We start from the raw sequence: 18,672 nt of genomic DNA on the forward strand, positions 1-18,672 counted from the left end.
TTTAATCTGACAAAATCATTCTAATTTATATTCAGAAGAATCAGCTACGAAAATTAGTCAAAACCTACAGTGAAAAAAAGAATATACATGATTACTTATCCTAACAAATATTAAAATATATACAATAATCAGTAAAAATAATACTGGTATATGTTTCCAAGAATAAAATGAATAAATAATCCATATGTATATTTAATTAAATACATGTCATATTTTATCAAAAAACAAATTAGCATTTCAGATTTGTTGAAGAACAGATTTGTTAGAAAAAAATAGAATATGCATGACTTGGTGTTGTGTTTGTCTCAATAGCAAATGCCTTATTGCCTGAAACCCCACCCTTTCTGCTGCCCCTGCTGCTCTTTCACTAGTTCACTCTCAAAGAAAATTCTTTTTTTTTTTTTCCAAGGGTGAGTCACCCTTTTATTTCATATTTATTCTTCCCCAAAACAGGATCTTTAAGTTAAATGTTTCCAATCAATTGCTGTATCTTGAAGTTATTTTCCTTAGCATCTTAATTGTGCTCTCTTAATTAGCATTTTATTTCACATAATTCAAAAGACAATCTAATTTCTTTGGCAAAAGTAGAATTGATAACATTATGACTGAACTAGCATTTACAGTGATATGGAGGCAACTGGCTAATCATTTAATAAGTAAAAACAATGGCCTAAAAATTAAAAATCACCCATGAACTGCAATTAATGCTAGATGAATTAAAGATACTTATTTTTTATGTATTTTAATGTATTTATTTATTCTTTAAAAGTTCTATTCCCAGTGCAGAGCTTGAACTCAGAACCCTGAGATCAAGACCTAAGTTGAGATCAAGAGTCAGATGCCTAACAAACTGAGCTACTTAGGTACCCCAAAGATAATATTTTAAAAATAAAAGCATAAATATGGTAGGAAGAAATGTAGGTAGGATTTTATGTTCCTTTGAGATGAGAATAGAGAGGTCTTTGTAACGGTTTTATTGAGATATAGTCCACGTACCATATACTTGTTTTTTAATATATTTACAGAACTGTGCAAACATCACCAAAATAAATTTTAGTACACTTTCATCATCCCTCAAATAAACCTTGTAATCTTTAACCACTACCTTCTTTTCCAACCCTATCCTCCTAGCCCCCAACTCCAGCCCTAAGCAACCACTAATTTACTATCTTTATAGGTTTTCCTGTTCTGGATATTTCATATGAATGGAATCATATAGTATTGGTCTTTTGTGACTAGCTTCTTTAACGTGTTTTCAAGGTTAATTTACATTTTATCATGTATCATTACTTCGTTCCTTTATATGACTAAATAATATTTCATTGTATGGATCTACCACATCTTATTTACTTATTCATTATTTGATGGATATTTAGGTTGTTTCACCTTTTTTGGCTATTATAAATAATTCTGCTCTGAACATTCATGTATAGATTTTCAGTTACTATACTTTTCAACTCCAAAAATTTTATTTGGTTCTTTTTTGTAATTTTTCTTTATTTTTTTTTTAAGATTTTATTTATTTGAGACACACCAAGAGAGAGAGAGACAGAAACACAGGCAGAGGGAGAAGCAGGCTCCATGGAGGGAGCCTGATGTGGGACTCGATCCCAGGTCTCCAGGATCACACCCTGGACTGAAGGCAGCACTTAAACTGCTAAGCCACCGGAGCTGCCCTGTAAATTCTCTTTATTGACATTCTCTATTTGTTGCAACATTGTCCTCATGCCTCCCTTTATTTCTTTAATCATGTTTTCCTTTAATCCTTTGAACATGTTCATAATGGCTATCCTGAAGTTCTGTTAAATGTGACATCTGGTCACTCTCACAGGCACTTTCTTTTGCTTGCCTTTTTTTCCTTTCTGTTTTATGGGTCACATATTAGTGATTCAGATTCTTTGTCATAATATTTATTTGAAGCTGGATATTTTAAATATTTTTTTTCATTTTTTTAATTTCTTTTCTTTTTCTTTTTTTTTTATTTATGATAGTCACAGAGAGAGAGAGAGAGAGAGAGGCAGAGACACAGGCAGAGAGAGAAGCAGGCTCCATGCACCGGGAGCCCGATGTGGGACCTGATCCCAGGTCTCCAGGATCGCGTCCCGGGCCAAAGGCAGGCGCCAAACCGCTGAGCCACCCAGGGATCCCTTATTTTTCATTTTTTAAAGTGATCTGTATACCCAACGTGGGGCTCAAACTCACAACCCCTAGATCAAGAGTTGTATGCTCAACCACCTGAGCCAGCCAGGGCCCCTGAAAACTGTATATTTACAATAATATATTGTAATATCTCTGAAGGGTTCCCTTTTGCCTCAGGTGTTTGTGATTATTGTTTTCTTGTTTGTTTAGTCATTCACTGGACTATTATTATGATTAAGTCCCATTTCTTTCACAGTGTGAAGTCTCTATTTTGCTTCTCAGAGGGCACAGGCCTGGCATGTACACAGTTACCCTGGGATGCCACTGGTTTTAGGGGGGCTTTTTGCAGTCTCTCTTTTCCCCTCATCACATCCAGCTGCTAAATTCTACTAATTACCAGCTGATTTTTCTGTTTTTAACAACGCAGTAGAACATAATTGTTTCTTAGATTGAGACTCATCCAATTAAATCTGAGTTCCTTTATGGGGATAAACTTTGAGGTCAATGTTCGATCTTTGTTCGTATCCAAGACTCTCTTTGGTGTCTTTCTCTGGTAAATGTACTGGCTTATGATTTACCTAATACCCCTCATGAGGCAACCAACCTCTTCTTGCTTTCTACCAAAACTTCACTGTTTTTTTTTTTTTGAAGATTTTATTATTATTATTATTATTATTATTTTTTAAGATTTTATTATTTCTTCATGAGAGACACAGAAAGAGACAGAGACACAGGCAGAGGGAGAAGCAGGCTTCATGCCAGGAGCCTGACCGGGACTCGATCCGGGACTCCAGGATCATGCCCTGGGCCGAAGGCAGGCGCAAAACCACTGAGCCACCCAAGGATCCCCAAAACTTCACTGTGAGAGCACCCTTAGAATTAAATTTCCTCACACTCTTTCAGATAAACTCAATGTTGTTTTTGCCTTTTATATGTTTATCTCCCCAGAGAGCATAGAAGCACTCTATTCTTAGGGCTTCCTTCTTCATCTGGGCAAAATCTCTAAGCGGTGGCTTTGGAAATGATTATGGAGACAGTGGTATGATTCTCTCTGAGTGATCTGCTAGATTTAGGAGAGTTCTGGGTGAGGGACATTAGCCTCTGGTATCCTAGACTCAACTGCCTTGACATGGAAACTCCATTCTACAAATGCACTGGGGCAAGAGTGATTGGGCCCCTAGTATTTTTCAACCTATTATGCCAGAGATGGAGCCTCTGCTCTATGAGTGAGGGAAGAGTAAATGAAACTAACCCTGACCTCTTAGCCATACTCACCTGGCATTTAGCTACTGCAATGGGTAGTTGGAAGTAAGATAAATGCTAACGGCCTTCCCTTCCATTAAGATATCATATCTCTATACCAGGATCTAGGGATGGGGAGCAGGGAGTCCTATGTTCTTAACTCCATCTAGAGTGGAGTTTCTATTAATCTGAACCCTGGTGGGTGGGGTTAGGAATATCATGATTCAAATGTAGACTCACTGTTCTCTGAGTTTTACTAGATTTTCTTGAATAAATGTTTCTTTTTTTGATGCCATCCCTTAAAAACTGCTTCTAGAGACTTTAAATGTATGTGTTTTAATTATTTAAAATTACTTAAAAGTAATTTCACTTTTCCATATACCTGTTTTTCTAGGTAGCTTTAAAATATGACATTAAAGATAGATAGATAGATGTCCTATCTATGAATTGGAGAATGGAGTTAGTAAACAGTTCCCCTAGCCTTTGAGGGCACTGTGTGATGGATCCACTTTGGTTTCACCTGCCAAGTTGACTCATGTAAAGATAGCTAGGAACAAGAAAGAAAGACAGTGGTTACCAATATCAGTTACACAAAAGGAATGACCATGGTTCCCTGCTCCCAAGAGGACCCCAGAAGCTTTTGCCCCTGGAGAAACCCTCAGAATAGCCCTCAGAATCACTACCCGCCCCCTGTGGATTTTGCCACTGAGGTTTTTGTCCTACAGGTTTTGCATCCACAGACACTACCTATATAAGTCTCTCTGTGTTCTCTCCTTGACACCCTACAGAACCTCTGTGGCTGCACCTGTAGGATATCAACCTAGACCCTTCCACAGCTGAATCCCAAACCTGTGTGTGTACCCCTAGCTAGCCCCTGCAGTAGTGCCCATGCATGCTGCTGACAAAACTCCTGTCACCAGCCTCCACAGCTCTGCACATGCCTATGGTGTGAGTATGCAGCATAGGAGTACATGCTGACAGCCAGGACCCTTGCAGCTGCCAGTGTTCCCACAATTGGCCCCAGTCCCTGCTGTGAGCCCCAGTCCTTGCCACTAAGTATATGTCTACAGCAGGACCCTTCTGCTACACAGGCTCCTGGAGGTGGCCAGCACAGCCAAGTGCATCACTGGCTCTGGCAATCACAGCTGCCTGCCCTGGTCCTTAGCAGCTAGAAATAGAGGTGCCACTGAGGATCTGATAGCCCTTGCACCTTTGCAGAGCCCAGCAGCTCTTGCTAAGGATCACAGAATTCTCGATGTCATGGACCTTAAGGACTGAGCCAGTGAGATACTATGCCCCACATACCTGCAGCAGCCACATGCTTCTCCTCTTAGCACCCTGCACCACTAGAACCAGGGTTACAACATGCTCCAGTCTGGACCCAGCCATAGGTAAAGGTCTTTCCTTACTGAAATCAGTCCATAAAGTCTGGAAGAGGTGATTGCTTTTTCAAATGTGCAGACATCTATGCAAGACTACAGGGATCATTTAGAATTAGAACACATGATATCACAAAAGGAACACAATAATCTTTCAGTTACTGATCCCAAAGTAATGGACATAAACAAATTACCTAACAAAAAATTTAAAATAATTATTCTCAAGATGCTCAGAAAGCTACAAGAGAACACAAATACACAATTTACATAAATCAAGAAAACAATACAAGAACAAAGTGAGAGATTCAACAAAGATAGAAAACATAAAACAGAACCAAACAGAAATTTTGGAATTGAAGCATAAAGTGGCTGAAGGGAAGAACTCAATAGACAACTTTAATAGCAAATCAATCCAGTCAAAGGAAGAATCAGTGAACTTAGAGACATTATTCAAAATTATCTAGTAACAGGAGCAAAACAAAACAAAGGAAACAAAAAAAAATGAGAAGGAATGAAGAAAGAAAGTAAATTTTAAATGCTCTCACCATATGAACAATAAAAATAACAAAAAAATGGTAATTCTGTGATGTGAAGATTGTGTTAACCTTCCTGTGGTAGAAATTTCACAATAAGTGCATCTACCAAACATCACATTGAATACTTTAAATTTACCCAATGTTATGTGTCAACTATATCTTTTTTTTTCTTAAGATTTTATTCATTCTTCATGAGAGACACAGAGGGAGAGAAACAGAGACACAGGCAGAGGGAGAAGCAGGCTTCTTGGAAGGAGCCTGATGCAGGACTCTATCCCAGGTCCCCGGGATCACAACCTGAGCCAAAGGCAGACACTCCATCACTGAGCCACCCAGGTGGCCCATCTGGGTATCATCTATATCTTAACAAAGCTGGAAAAAGATAGACATATAAAGAAAAAATTAATGTATTTTGACTATTCAAGAATCTAAAATATATGTATATATCTCAAGTTAAAAAGACAACACGGAAATATTTGCAACAGATAAAATCTTATCTTAAATACGTCAAAAAATTTGACAAATCTCTGAGATGAAGATTAACACTCAAATAAGTAAATGAACAAAGAACACACACTGGCATTTCATAAGATGTAGATAACAAATGAACATATGTAAAAAGTTGACCTCGTTAGCAATAAAGAAAAGAAAAATGAGAAACACTTTACGTCCACAAATTTGAAAAGATACAAATAAAATTAAATTACTCAGCAAATATGCAAGGAACTGGGAAAATACACCACTAATGGAAAGTTAAATTGACAAAAACTTTGGCAAAATAAATGTAATATTAGAAATGTGCATTACTTTGCCATGTTGCATTCAATTTATTTAAAAATGTTAGTTTAGAGTGATGTATGGCTAATGGTGGTGTGTGTATGCATGTGTGTGGGTGAGGGTTGGTTTTAACCTACCCTCTTGCCAGGGTTGGTTAACATTTGTAGTTCCCTAATCAAGAATATATATCCCAGAAGCAGGTAGTTAGCATCTAAAAGCCTCTTATCAGAAATCCACATGAGATTCAATTAACTTTATTTAAGATCAATGATAAAAGCTTTGTTAATTGGCATAATTGAAGGTAGCAATGATTATTCACTGGTGAAATGAGTGGTACTCAAGATACGGGTTTGACTAACAATATTGCAGTAAGTGTTCCTCTGCAGAGCATCATATGAGAATCTGGTGTGCCCCAGTAGCTTATATTCCTGGGAATGATGTCCTGTGCTTATGCTTATAGTTAATTCTATGAGCACCTTTTGGTGCATTTTGTTGCCTGACTCCAATTAAAATGCTAACTCAATCCTGCCTTTGCAATACTGTTGCATTTGCCTCTAGTGAATCTTCCATTCAAAGTGCTGTTGAAAAGTCTGTAGGACAGAGTTGGCACTTGGCTGAGCTCACAGTTTGAATGATTTTTTTTTTTTAATGTCTGCTTGGTATGTTCTTATATCTGCAGCATTTAGACTGGAGTTTTCTTTTATTATAATTTACTACATTGTTTTGAGGGTGTTGAGAATAAGATCTAGAGCTCTCACCTACCTTTAATTTTTGGAAATCATGGTTATCTACCTGAAAGAATCTAATAATTAAGAACAACAAAATCACAATCCTTCTTCTCACTTGGTAGTTCAAATTCCAGGAAATTGTTCTGAGGAAATAATTAAGGATGTGTGTAAAATTTAACTTCAATATATTTATCAAAGACTTATTTATCATGGCAAAACACACATGATTTAATGTTCAACAATTGGTTGAAAATTGATTAATTTGCAGTGTATTCTAAAAAGAAATATCAAACAGATTTTAAAAATTAGGGCATGGACATTAGAAACAACAAATACCATTTGCTTCAACGTGGATGGAACTGGAGGTTATTATGCTGAGTGAAATAAGTCAATCCGAGAAGAACAAACATTATATGGTCTCATTTATTTGGGGAATATAAATAATAGTGAAAGGGAATAAAGGGGAAAGGAGGAAAAATAAGTGGGAAATATCAGAAAGGGAGACAGAACATGGAAGACTCCTAACTCTGGGAAACGAACTAGGGATGGTGGAAGGGGAGGAGGGCAGGGGGTGGGGGTGACTGGGTGGCGGGCACTGAGGGGGGCACTTGATGGGATGAGCACTGGGTGTTATTCTGAATGTTGGCAAATTGAACACCAATAAAAAATAAATGTATTATTTAAAAAATTAGGGCATGGAAAACTAGTGATAGGAAAAAAACTGCAGGATAGATTGTAAATGAACGAAAATGATATTAAAACAATATATACAATACAAAAATATTTTAGAAAATATATAATTGTGCTTATATGGATATGGTCTCAGTTGTTTAGGACAAAGTGAAAGATGTATGTTGGGATTAACTCTCTAATTTCTTTGTAACTGTTTCATCTCCAAATACCAGGTTTTTAAAAAAATTTTTTAAAAGATTTTATTTATTTATTCATGAGAGACACAGAGAGAGAGAGAAAGAGAGAGAAAGACAGAAACAGAGACACAGGGAGAAGGAGAAGCAGGCTCCATGCAGGGAGCCTGACATAGGACTTGATCCCAAGTCTTCAGGATCACACCCTGGGCTGAAGGCGGCGCTAAACTGCTATCTGCCCTTGTACGTTCTCAAGTATCTGCGGAGACGGTTCTCCCCGCCCAGCCCAGCTACTCGAAGCTCATGTCGAAGGCGCGCTCTGGCCCAGCGCAGGGCCTCTGCACTCTCCTGGTGGACAGCGATCAAGTCGCGTTTTTATTAACCGCCACCTGCTGATCCTGCAGTAATCGCTAACACGTGCATGGGGTCCCGACGCCTAGTGGACTAGTGGACGGGGAGGTTCCTGGAAGGGGCCCCCGTGAGCCTGCTCGGGCCCCGACGGTTCGGCCTTGAGTGAATGTACGTATGTTAAAGCCGGTGGCTCAGCAAACGAAGTTACAAGTGGGTCACTGTGCAAGCTTCCTATGACTTGAATTTTGTTGTCATGTGATAAAAAGTTTCTGTCCAGTTTTAAAAAAAATACCAGGGTTTAAAAGAGTTGTCAAGGAACCACATGCATTGGAATCACTTGGTTTGTTTGTAAAACTCACATATCCAAGCCCTACCCCAAACTTATTAAATCAGAACATCTTGGGGTGAATTAGCTATTTATGTAACAAACTGCAACAAAACAGAGGGTCTTAAACTAAAAAAACACCAATTGCTCAATTATTTTTATTTTTTGTCTGCAGTCCAGGTACCTCTTAGTGGGAGTGTTTCTGGCTGAGGGACTCTCATGAAGCCAAAGTCATTGCGTTGGCCAGAGATTCAGTTATTTTAACACTTCACTGGGACTGGAGAATCTGCTACCAAGGTCACTTACGTAGCCATTGGTAAGACTCAGTAGGTCCACGTCTCAACTCCTTTCCATGAATTCCAGCAGGTCTTTGTTACTTGCTATGTGGGCCTTTCCATAGGCTGACTGATTCTCTTCACAATGTGGAAGATGGCAATCTGAGAGAGAGAGAGAGAAAGAACTCAAGATAGAAGCCACAGTCTTTGTGTAACCTAATGTTGAAAGTGACATCCATCATTTTAGTAAATCATTAATAGTGAATCGATAAGTCTAGCCAATAGTTGAAAGGAATTAAATAAGGACATGAATACCAGAAAGCATGGATTGGTAGGAGGTATCTTATAAAAATTCCTCACATGGGCTGAGAACTTTAACCTGAGTTGTTAGCAATATTTTGGGTTTTTTTTGAATTGTTAACAATATTTGTAAAGGATTCATATACAAGCCATTTACTTCCTAAATATATATTTTTAAGGTTTTATTTACTTATTCATGAGAGACAGAGAGAGAGAGAGACAGAGACAGAGACACAGGCAGAGGGAGAAGCATGCATGCAGGGAGCCAGACATGGGACTCGATCCTGGGACTCCAGGATCACACCCTGGGCTGAAGGCAGGTGTTAAACCGCTGAGCCACCTGGGCTCCCCATACTTCCTAAGTATTTTTAATGGAACAAAAAAAATTTGATAGGTAGAATCTGACGGATTAATTTCAGTCCATGGATCGGTTTCCTCTGCATCTAGCCTTCTGTATAGATAATTGCCAATCTTATGTTCTGGGTCCAAGATCAGAACTCCAGTTTTGTTTATCCTTAACTTTACCTTAGTTTTTGGAATTATTTTGCTTTGTGAACAATTGTTACAAAACAATTTTATTATTCTTCAAAGAATAACAAAAACACCAAAATTCACTTTGGAAACCAAAACAAAGTGGCTGTTGTCTATAATAAACAGATAAATCCTATGTGATTATAATATATAAGTTATTTGAAGAAACTGGCAGAAGACAGTCTTTGATAGTACAAAATGTACCTTTTTCCTCTGAATAACATGTTTCTAAAACAATTGAGTGTAAATTGAGTATCTGTAAACTGAATTACATATGCCATATGGACTAATGTGGCTAGCATTTGAAGGGGATACTTGGTATAGTCATCTTCATTATTCACAGATTCCATATTTTCATATGTAAAATTTATTTGCAAAATTACCTACTTGCTAAGATTTATTTGTAAACCCAAAGTCAATAGTTGTGGCACTTCTGCGGTCATTTGTGGACATAGGGCAGTGAAAAATTTGGGTTGCCTCCTTTCCCCCTTGAAGTATACAGGTCTACAGGGATAAGATACAAGTGGTGTTTTACACCTGAAGATGACGCTCTGCCTTCCTGTTTTATCTCTCCTATTTTAAAGCAGCCTCTCTTTTGCAGTTCATTTGTGTCACATTTTTCAAATTTTTGTGCTTTTTATTGGTTATCATGCCATTTAAAGTAGCCCAAAGTAAAATGCTGAAGTGCTGTCTCGTGTTCCTAAGGGCAAGAAGGCCACTTTCGCTCTAAGTTCTGTGCCTTAGAGCGAAAATACATGCTTGGTAAGCTTTGTTCCAGCAGGAGTATGCTGCTGGCTGTGAGTTCAAAGTTAAATGAATCAACAATATATATTAAATAAGGTGTTGTTAAGCAGAAGTACACATAAAATGGGGTTTGGTATTGATTGGTTTATGAAAATCTTGTCACCAGAGAGTCCCAGGAACCTATTTCCCCTAGGAGCAGTCATTTTAGTAGTCACTAATTCAGTGTTCACAGAGTTTATAGAACATAACTACTGCAAACAGCAACAATCAACTAAATACTTTTTCAAAGTAAGGACTACCAGAACTTTTATTTTTGCATTTTATGTAAAGAATTTAATAAGATCTGGAAAAAGTGTGGAGGGTAGCACAGGTGATTGATTCCTAATTCCACTTCATTATGCTTAAATTCAGTGGGAGTCTCACAGCCATGTTTATAAAGGAGTCTTGGCTCGGGTGTGAGGCTTCTAGTTTACTTTGTCTGTCAGTCTATGTCACAACCTTCATGGCAATTAACTGTGCTTTTGTGTGCTAATTATCATTATCACACTATGCGGCCATTATTATTCTGATGCCCTTAGTTTGAAGCTCAAGCATCAATCAGTCACCTAAAACAATTGCATAGAAGGAAGCTTAGGAAGGCTGATCCAAAAGTCCTTACCTGAGCTGTTTTATTATACTCTGTTACAACATTGAACACAAAGCTCTTCGTGACACAATTCTTTAAAAAATAATGCTTTATGCATTTGATTAGAGTGAATTTGAAAGTAGTTTTAAAAATGGGGATAGGATAGAAGTGGTGCTTTATACTTGAAGATCTATCCAGGCACCTAATACATTAAAATAAATAAAAATTACAAAATTAAGGTACATTTTTTTTTCTCATTTCTCACCCCTGCCATTGGATGACTTTATTCAAATCATTTAGAACAAAGAGGGTGGTGTTTTTGAGTTTGTTTAAATCCCACCAGAGGCCAGGGGTAAGGAGAAAACTGAATCAAATTAGACATGGTCAGAAGAGACATTTTTTTTTCCTGTGATGCTCTTCCTCTTTCCTCCTCCTATATAAAAGCTATTCCTTACTGCCCCCCCATCACCACACACACACACACACACACACACACACACACTGCCCCAGATGTGGCAGAAAGGAATAACAAGAGCAGACAGAGAGATGCCCTATGTGGAGCTTTCAGTACTGTTGCATGCTGAGTCTAACCTGATGATGAATTCTGCCCATGTCTCCAAAAAAGTCAAAAGCATTTCCAGCGTTGATTTCCCTTAAGAATTATCACACTTTGTTCAGATTGGTTTAATGAGTGTAAGAGGTGACCTTGAGTCCACATAGAGAGTCTTATATTAAAAGATCTGGAAGTAAAACCTCACATATATGTGTAAGTAATTATTTTAGGGAGCATAAGGGGGGGAGGGGATTGCAGCTCTCTGCTTAGATACTACCTAGGCTACCTGGGCAGAAGAAATTTTCTACTGCATTATAACGATGATCTGAAAATTATATGAGCACCAATAATTCATTCATGCACTGATGTAAAGCAGGGGCACTCAGTGCAGTGGTATTGAACTTGTTGCTGGCAGCATTAATTGATTCATTTGGAACACTTCCCCCCACAGAATCCCAATGACAGCTTCCCTGAGCAAGAAACTGACACACAGCCAGGGTCCCGGATATGCAGGGACACACGTGTGAAGATGTTGTCTTCAAAATAAATCATTCTTGTCTCCTGGCAAGGGCTGGTTCTCCTAAGAACACTCTCCAATCCTGGGAGCGTCAGCGAGAGGCTTTCTTTCTTGGCAGAGGTGGCAGTTGAGCTTCATGTCTTTCCTGTGGGATTGAAAAAGGGGACTGAGTTATTTTTTGTATTTTAAACTAGCCACTGTTTTTCTCAGGGAAATATAGGAGATGTGGCTCTTGGAAAACGTTCGGGAGGTGCTGATCAAGTTTAGCATTTGATCTGTGTAGCCCTATTGATGAAAAGAAAAAAAAATGCCTCTCATCAAAATGTTTAACTGACATCCCCTCAACACGACCTAAATCTGTCTTTCCTGATATATAATGCCTGTCTTTCCAACTACATGCTAAACTGTGGAGCAGATACTAAGTTTTGGTCATTTTCAGTTTCCTAGTGCCTAATAGAATTCAATGTCTAGCTTGTAATAGATACAGAAGAAGGGTTAAAGAACAGAATGAAAACAAAAACATTTAAATTTGAAATTTGAAAACACTGTTAAGGGACTTTGCGTTAAACCTTAGTAGAACTTTGAAAATTGCTTCAATTTGTAGTCTTTTTTTGGTAGAATGTGACAGCCTACTTTTATTCTTTTCTCTTTGAAATTTTATTTTGAGTTTAAAATATCACCTTTTTCCCTGAACATGTTAAGAGTATGCATAGTACACATTGGAATATTTTCTGGAGAAGTTCTGGCTAGGCATTTGTTTTTTTATATATGTATATTTTTTACTGAGAATCATATGTATAATTTTAAGTGACTAGGGGCAGAAAAATAATAAATCTGAAGTCATTACATTATGTCATGATTCTGGAAGGACCACAAAAGCCTTTAAAGTGAGTAAAAACAATTCATCTTAACTAGTTATTTACCATGGAAAACTCTTGCATTACCAACATTCCCATTTTGCAGAAGTGCCTGTATTAGAGAAATACAACACATAGGCAAGGGGAGGAGGACTTAAAATCTCTCTGGAGGTTTAAGCCATCAGGAAATCGGGGGGAACAATAGCGAAAACTCCTTTCATTAGCATTAATTTCAGCAACAAGGAAAGCCATGGAATTTCAAGTGCTGAAAATTTTTACCACAATACACATCACCAGTTCTGCATTTGCCCACTGCCTGAATAGGAATCAAGAAAAAAAAAAAAAAAAACAAAGAACACAAAACTGTGTGAACAAGGCAGCTGCATGTATTTGTAGGAGTTGGTTGCTTACTACAGTAGTTTAAAAATAGTTTTCCAGTTAACATCTTTTCCACATAATGGAGATGTCAGTGTAGGTTTGCATGATTGTGGAAATGGTCAGAAGCTGTTTATGTAGCTGCGAACTGCTCAACAACGGACAGGAAGACTGGGGTTCAGCAAAGCCCTTCAAAGCCCTTGGGGCTTTTTCCCTTGAGATGCGCCCGGGCTTCTCTTGGGGTTGCTGGGACTGCATGCCAACGAATTCCACCCGGCTGGCTTTCCTCAGCCTGTCAGACTCACTTTGCACTGGGTTCCTGAGGGGCTGGGGCACTGTTGCCAATCTCTACGGTTACCCCGAGGTTTGGACTTGGGGATGAAGAGAGCCATTTCTGCAAGAAAACAGGAGATTCTTACTGTAGAATAGTCACGGAAACGTCATCTTCCACAGCACATGCTTTTGAATAACAAAGCTTACAGTGCGCGCCCCCCCACCCCAGATTGATCCTTGCACATATTTCATCGCAGCCGTTTCCTTTTCCACACACACACACACACACACACACACACACACACTGGACGAGCGAGTCTCCAGGTCGGTAACACTGCCTGTCTGGCCAATGTCCTTCGCCTAAGGACAAGTAGGTAAAACCTCCCAAAAGCCCCCTCTTCCGGCTTCTCAAGTTCACTGTGGTCCGTCACTTGCACCCCTCGTGCTCGGCAATTCTCAGCCTCAGAGCAGCAGCGTTCGTTTCCCTGGGGAGGGCGCCTTAAAACGCCTCAAATTCCCGGGCTACCGGAGGGCCGGAGGTTTGGGGACCGCGCGGGTCGCGCCCCCTCGCGCCCCACTACCCGGGTCTCAAAGGAAGGGGCCACGGCGCTGTCTGCCCCCCGTCGCGGAGCGGCACGTCCTCTAAACCTCTGCGCGGGGGCCGGGCTGTCGTCGCGAGCTCCGGGTCCAGGTGCGGCGCCCTTTCCCAGGGCGGCGCGCAGGGGCCCGGGGCCTCCTCTCGCGGCCGGGGCCGGCCAGGTGCTGCTCCCGGGCGCGCGCCTCCTCCCGCCGCGCACTGCGCATGCTCAGCCCGGCAGCGCGCCGGCTCCCGCCCTCCCGGCGTCTCTCCTCTCCTGCACGCGTCTCCGCCTCCTCGAGGCTGAGGAACCCGCCGCCTCAACTCCGCCGCGCCGGGTTTTTGGAGCCGCCGCGAGCGCCGGGAGGGAGGGGAGCGCGGCGTCCGACAGAGCACCGGGTTCAACGCGGGGATTGGTCGCAAGTAGGCAGCTTTCGCCACTCCAGCGGGACCCTCCGGCCGTGCCGACGCCGCACCCGGAGGCTGTGGCGGGCGCCGCGGCGCTCAGGTGCTGAGGTGAGTGAGGCGCGGGCGGGCAGGGTCCGCTCCAGCCTGGGCGCGCGCGTGCTGCCCCGGGCGCTCTGCCTCTCGGGTTTTGGGGCCGGACCACGGTGCTCCGAGGCTGCGGAGTGCAAAGGGGGGGCTGCCTGGGGCTCCCACCCCTGCAGGGCTGGACGGGGGCTGAGGGCCGTACTGCCTCGAGCCCGGCAGCCCGGCAGCCCGGCGGGGTCGGCGCAGCCGTAACTGAGCGCCCTGGACCCCGGAGGCGGCAGGGCACCGACGACGCAGCCTTCACCCCCCCGCGACCCTTCTTTTCAGTCGGGAAAGAAGTTTGTTGCCCTGCAAGGCAGCCGCCGAACAAGTAGCCCAGAGCGCGTAATGCTCCAGGAATCGTGAAAATCAGCCGGTTCGGGCTCCTGCCCCCTCTCCGTGCACCCTCACTCCTGGCGCCCGCCCGGGTCTGGGCGACGTTGGTCCCCCCGCCCCCCCGCCCGCCCGCGGGGCGCTCGTTGCCCAGCTGTGGAGCCCGCCGTGGGGAAGGGGGCGAACTTGGGCGGGTGTTTGAAGGGATTTAGGACGTAAGGGAGCAGGAGCCGGTGGCGGTGGTGGAAGGAGCCTTGTGGGAACAGACACTGGTTTTGACGGTGCCGGCTGTGCCCCGGGCTCCGTGCTGAACCCCGGGGGTACGGCGGCGAGGCGCACCGTCCAGGTCCCCGCTTTCCTGACGCGTACCTGGTCTACGCAGGCTCCCTGCCCCGGGGGCTTGTTGGGGTGGCGCGATAACCTCCAGCAACTTCGGTGGTGGTGGTGGTGGTGGTGTGTGTGTGTGTGGATTTGTAGTTTCTTTTGCACGCAAAGACCACCGCCTTGTCTCCTCCTCGGACCCAGACATCCCAGACATCGACGGAGATGTGCGCCACGCACCCCGCAGAACCAACCCGCACTCTCCTGCTGGAAAGGAGGGCTCAAAACCTGCGTGCGGTCTTTTTTTTTTTTTTTTTTGGTCTTTGTGATTCGCGTTATATATTCTATTATTTATGAAAGGTGTGGAGGTGAGGGTAAGAGGACGTAGGCTGCTCAATCTCTCTGAACCAGTCAGGGAGTCTGATGCATGAGAACATTTTGCAGCACAGCGGATTCCCGGCAAGGAGGCTGCTTCGCGCTTCGCGAAGCTAAGGAGGTTGGTTGCTGGCGGGGCGGTCTCCAGATTGGTAGCGAAAAGGTTTGCGGAGGTAGTCGTGTAGGGCAGATTAGTGTGATTGATCACTTTGGGTGAGTGGTCTGCGTGGAGGTGGGGTGGTGGATCTTGGGGTGTGTTGGAGGTTGGTTTGCAAGGAAGAGCTCCTGGGAGGAAAGCACCTGGAACTTTTTCTAGTTTTCCTACTGAAATCAACATAGGGGCGGGGACATGTCTGTCTGAATAACCGTCTTTTAATTGCATGGGAAGCATCTGCAGTTTACTGTGATGGGAGCTGGATATTTCAGAGAATAATTCCATGTAATTGATTTGTTTGGACACTTGCAGCAATAATTTGGAATGTGCTTTTATTTTTGTATTTCAGGGTTTATGCCCTTTAGAGAGTGGGGTAGATTTCCAGCAGGCAGGTCCCTGCAGAAGCATTTAGATCAGGGCGATTAGCAAGTTTGTTCTCCCAGTCTTTATCCAAGTGGGTGAAAAAGAGCATTGTGTCATAGAGACTGACATCTCGAGGTGATTTTTGTGGCATTCATGAGAAAATGTGCGTTTCACTCATAACTTTATTTTTCTGTCATCATCTTGATTCATTCAAGACTTATGTGAATCTCCACAATGGGTGGTGGGAGTGTTTGCTAAGAACCAGAAACAAGTTCCATGGGAATATTATTTTTGCCACATTATAAAATACCATTGATTTTTGTTTGTTTGTTTAAACCAACTTCAGCTGCTCTGGATTGATATGAAGGGATCACGGTGATAAACTTCATTATTTTTCATTGTGGACCCTGTCAGGTTAGAGGTGAGATTGGAAAAACTGATCTTTTTTAAATTAGGGGCTAAGACTCATAAGAGAAAAGACCTATTGTTTAAGCGTGCAGGTCAGAGCTATATGAAAATTTCAGCAGAGGCAGATTTTCTTTTTGGTAGCCTTTCTAAAAACAGTTTCTAGTTCCATTAACTTGGGAGACTTTGTCTCCTTCAGTCAGCTCAGCACCTCTTTCCATAGTCATTTCATAATGGTGAGACATTAACAGTGAATAGAGAGCAAACTTTTTAAATAATGTTAGCTTTTTTCTCCACCTCTCTAGTTCTTTTCCTTATTCAGAAGTAGGTCTTCTAATTATTTTTCCTCTAAGCACTAAATCTTTTGGCTAGAAGTTTTCCTCTGAAAGGTACACAGGACATCTGTTACTTCAATTGATTTCTTAAAAAATAAAGGTAACCTGAATAATTGAGCTTCTCAGCAGAAAACTCCCCTTTATAGTTCCGAATTTTCTGCCATGTTTAATTTGTTGGGTTCTTCTCTGTTATATTCAAAGACAGAGACATAATATAGTTTTAATCTTGGTTTTTATTTAAAAAATTTAATCTTTTGTGAGACATGCTTTTATATGATTTTAACTGAATTAGTCTATTTCTTACGGTGAGCAGGAAGATGCCTGTATAAACAGATGTGGAAAGTTTTGTCGTTTTATTTTTCCATAACACAGTATCTTAAGTCTGGTGAGGGAGACCAGATTTGTTACCCAGACTTACTGATCTTTATTTTTTTATTATATACTATCAGAAGAAAATTTGGCCATACTCAATAAAATTTATTAATAAGTTATACATATATACTACTATGTTGATATACTACTTGTATTATAAAATAGGTACAGAAAAAAGCTAAAGGATTAATAAAGCAAAACTTATGAATCAGAAGTTCTAATATTTTTATGCATTCCAGCGAATTGCTCTGCATAGCCCTTGTGGTATATACCCCACTTTGGAAATCACTGATGATTGGGAGAGTTTTTAACTTTCTTTTCTTACTTCTGGCTTTGCCATTCACCATCTTTGATATGGTAGCCAGTTGGAAAACTGCTAGAAATCTGTGTCTCCTGTAACAGATGGGTTAAGAACACTGTTTCCTGGTCATGAACACATATGTGGACAGAATGAGGCAGAAGAGATGAATGTGATATATGGGTCATCCTGGATCTCCCAAATTGGGTATACAGAAGGAAAAAAATGAAATTTTAACTTAGACTGAAGTTCCAGTTAAAAAGTTAAAAAGTGAGGAAACCAAGAAGAGTGAGGAAAAGAAAGACATTTTCCATGTTGCAGTATTGTGCAGATGGTGGAAAGATTAAAAAAAAAAACCTTGCAGCAGATTAACCTGGATGTGGCCCTACCAATTATTACATTCATGATATTGGACAAGAGAGTGCCATAACTTTTTTGAGTCTCAGTTTCCTTAGCTGTAAAATTGGGACATTTGTTTGAAAGAATCATAGTAGGGATTAAACATGAGAGTATAGGTATAGAGCTTATCTATTTAATTTAGGGCAGGTTAATAGCTATAACAGATGAATCCAAAAAGTGCACTTCTTCAAACATGGAATATTCTCATTCGTGTTAAGTCCCCAACTGGATGATTCTGGCAGCATTCCTTCATGATCTCTGTCTTTCTTCTTCAGCAGGGTCACATGCTCATCTGCATTCATCAAGGCTTTGGAAGGAAAAAGAACTTGGAGAATGTTCATTGTTCAGACCTGCAAATCATGCGTATCACTTTTGCTTTCATTCCAGTGGCCATAACTCCATTGTATGTAGGTGGATCTTACTATAATGGAGCCTGGGGAATATGTATAGTTGTGTGTCCAGGAAGGAGAAGAAACGATTAGGTGAACAGCGAGCATTTCTGACACTCGATTACTATGTGTGATATTACCTCCATGTTCAGTAAATGTTACTTACCCTTCCTTCCCCCAACCCCTGGTTTTCCTGGCAGACAAACCAGGACATTTATAAGGAAAAAGATAATAGAAGCAGTTAAAACATATATAGATAGCCCTTACTATTTTTGAGATACTTTACTAAGCACTTTGCCCTTCTTAGTTGTCTCTGTTGTATAAATAAGGAAAACTTGGTGTAGAGAAATTAAGTCATTTGCTCAACATAGCCAGTAAGTGGCAGAGCTGGGATTTGAACCAGTTCTCTGGCTCTAGAGTTGATTTT

General features: G+C 41.2%; 1 protein-coding gene across 7 annotated transcripts in view; it reads left to right on the forward strand.

The window, feature by feature from the left end:
- The first annotated feature begins 14,278 nt into the window (after positions 1-14,278).
- Positions 14,279-18,672, forward strand: part of CNTN4 (contactin 4) — a 913,336-nt gene continuing 908,942 nt past the window's right edge. For all 7 annotated transcript variants that reach the window (XM_041761632.1, XM_041761629.1, XM_041761630.1 and 4 more), the window contains exon 1: positions 14,279-14,486. The gene's annotated coding sequence lies outside the window, so the exon portion shown is untranslated. The remainder of the gene's footprint in view (positions 14,487-18,672) is intronic.

This window comes from Vulpes lagopus, chromosome 7 (assembly GCF_018345385.1).
Source record: "Vulpes lagopus strain Blue_001 chromosome 7, ASM1834538v1, whole genome shotgun sequence".
Classification (NCBI taxonomy): Eukaryota; Metazoa; Chordata; class Mammalia; order Carnivora; family Canidae; genus Vulpes; species Vulpes lagopus.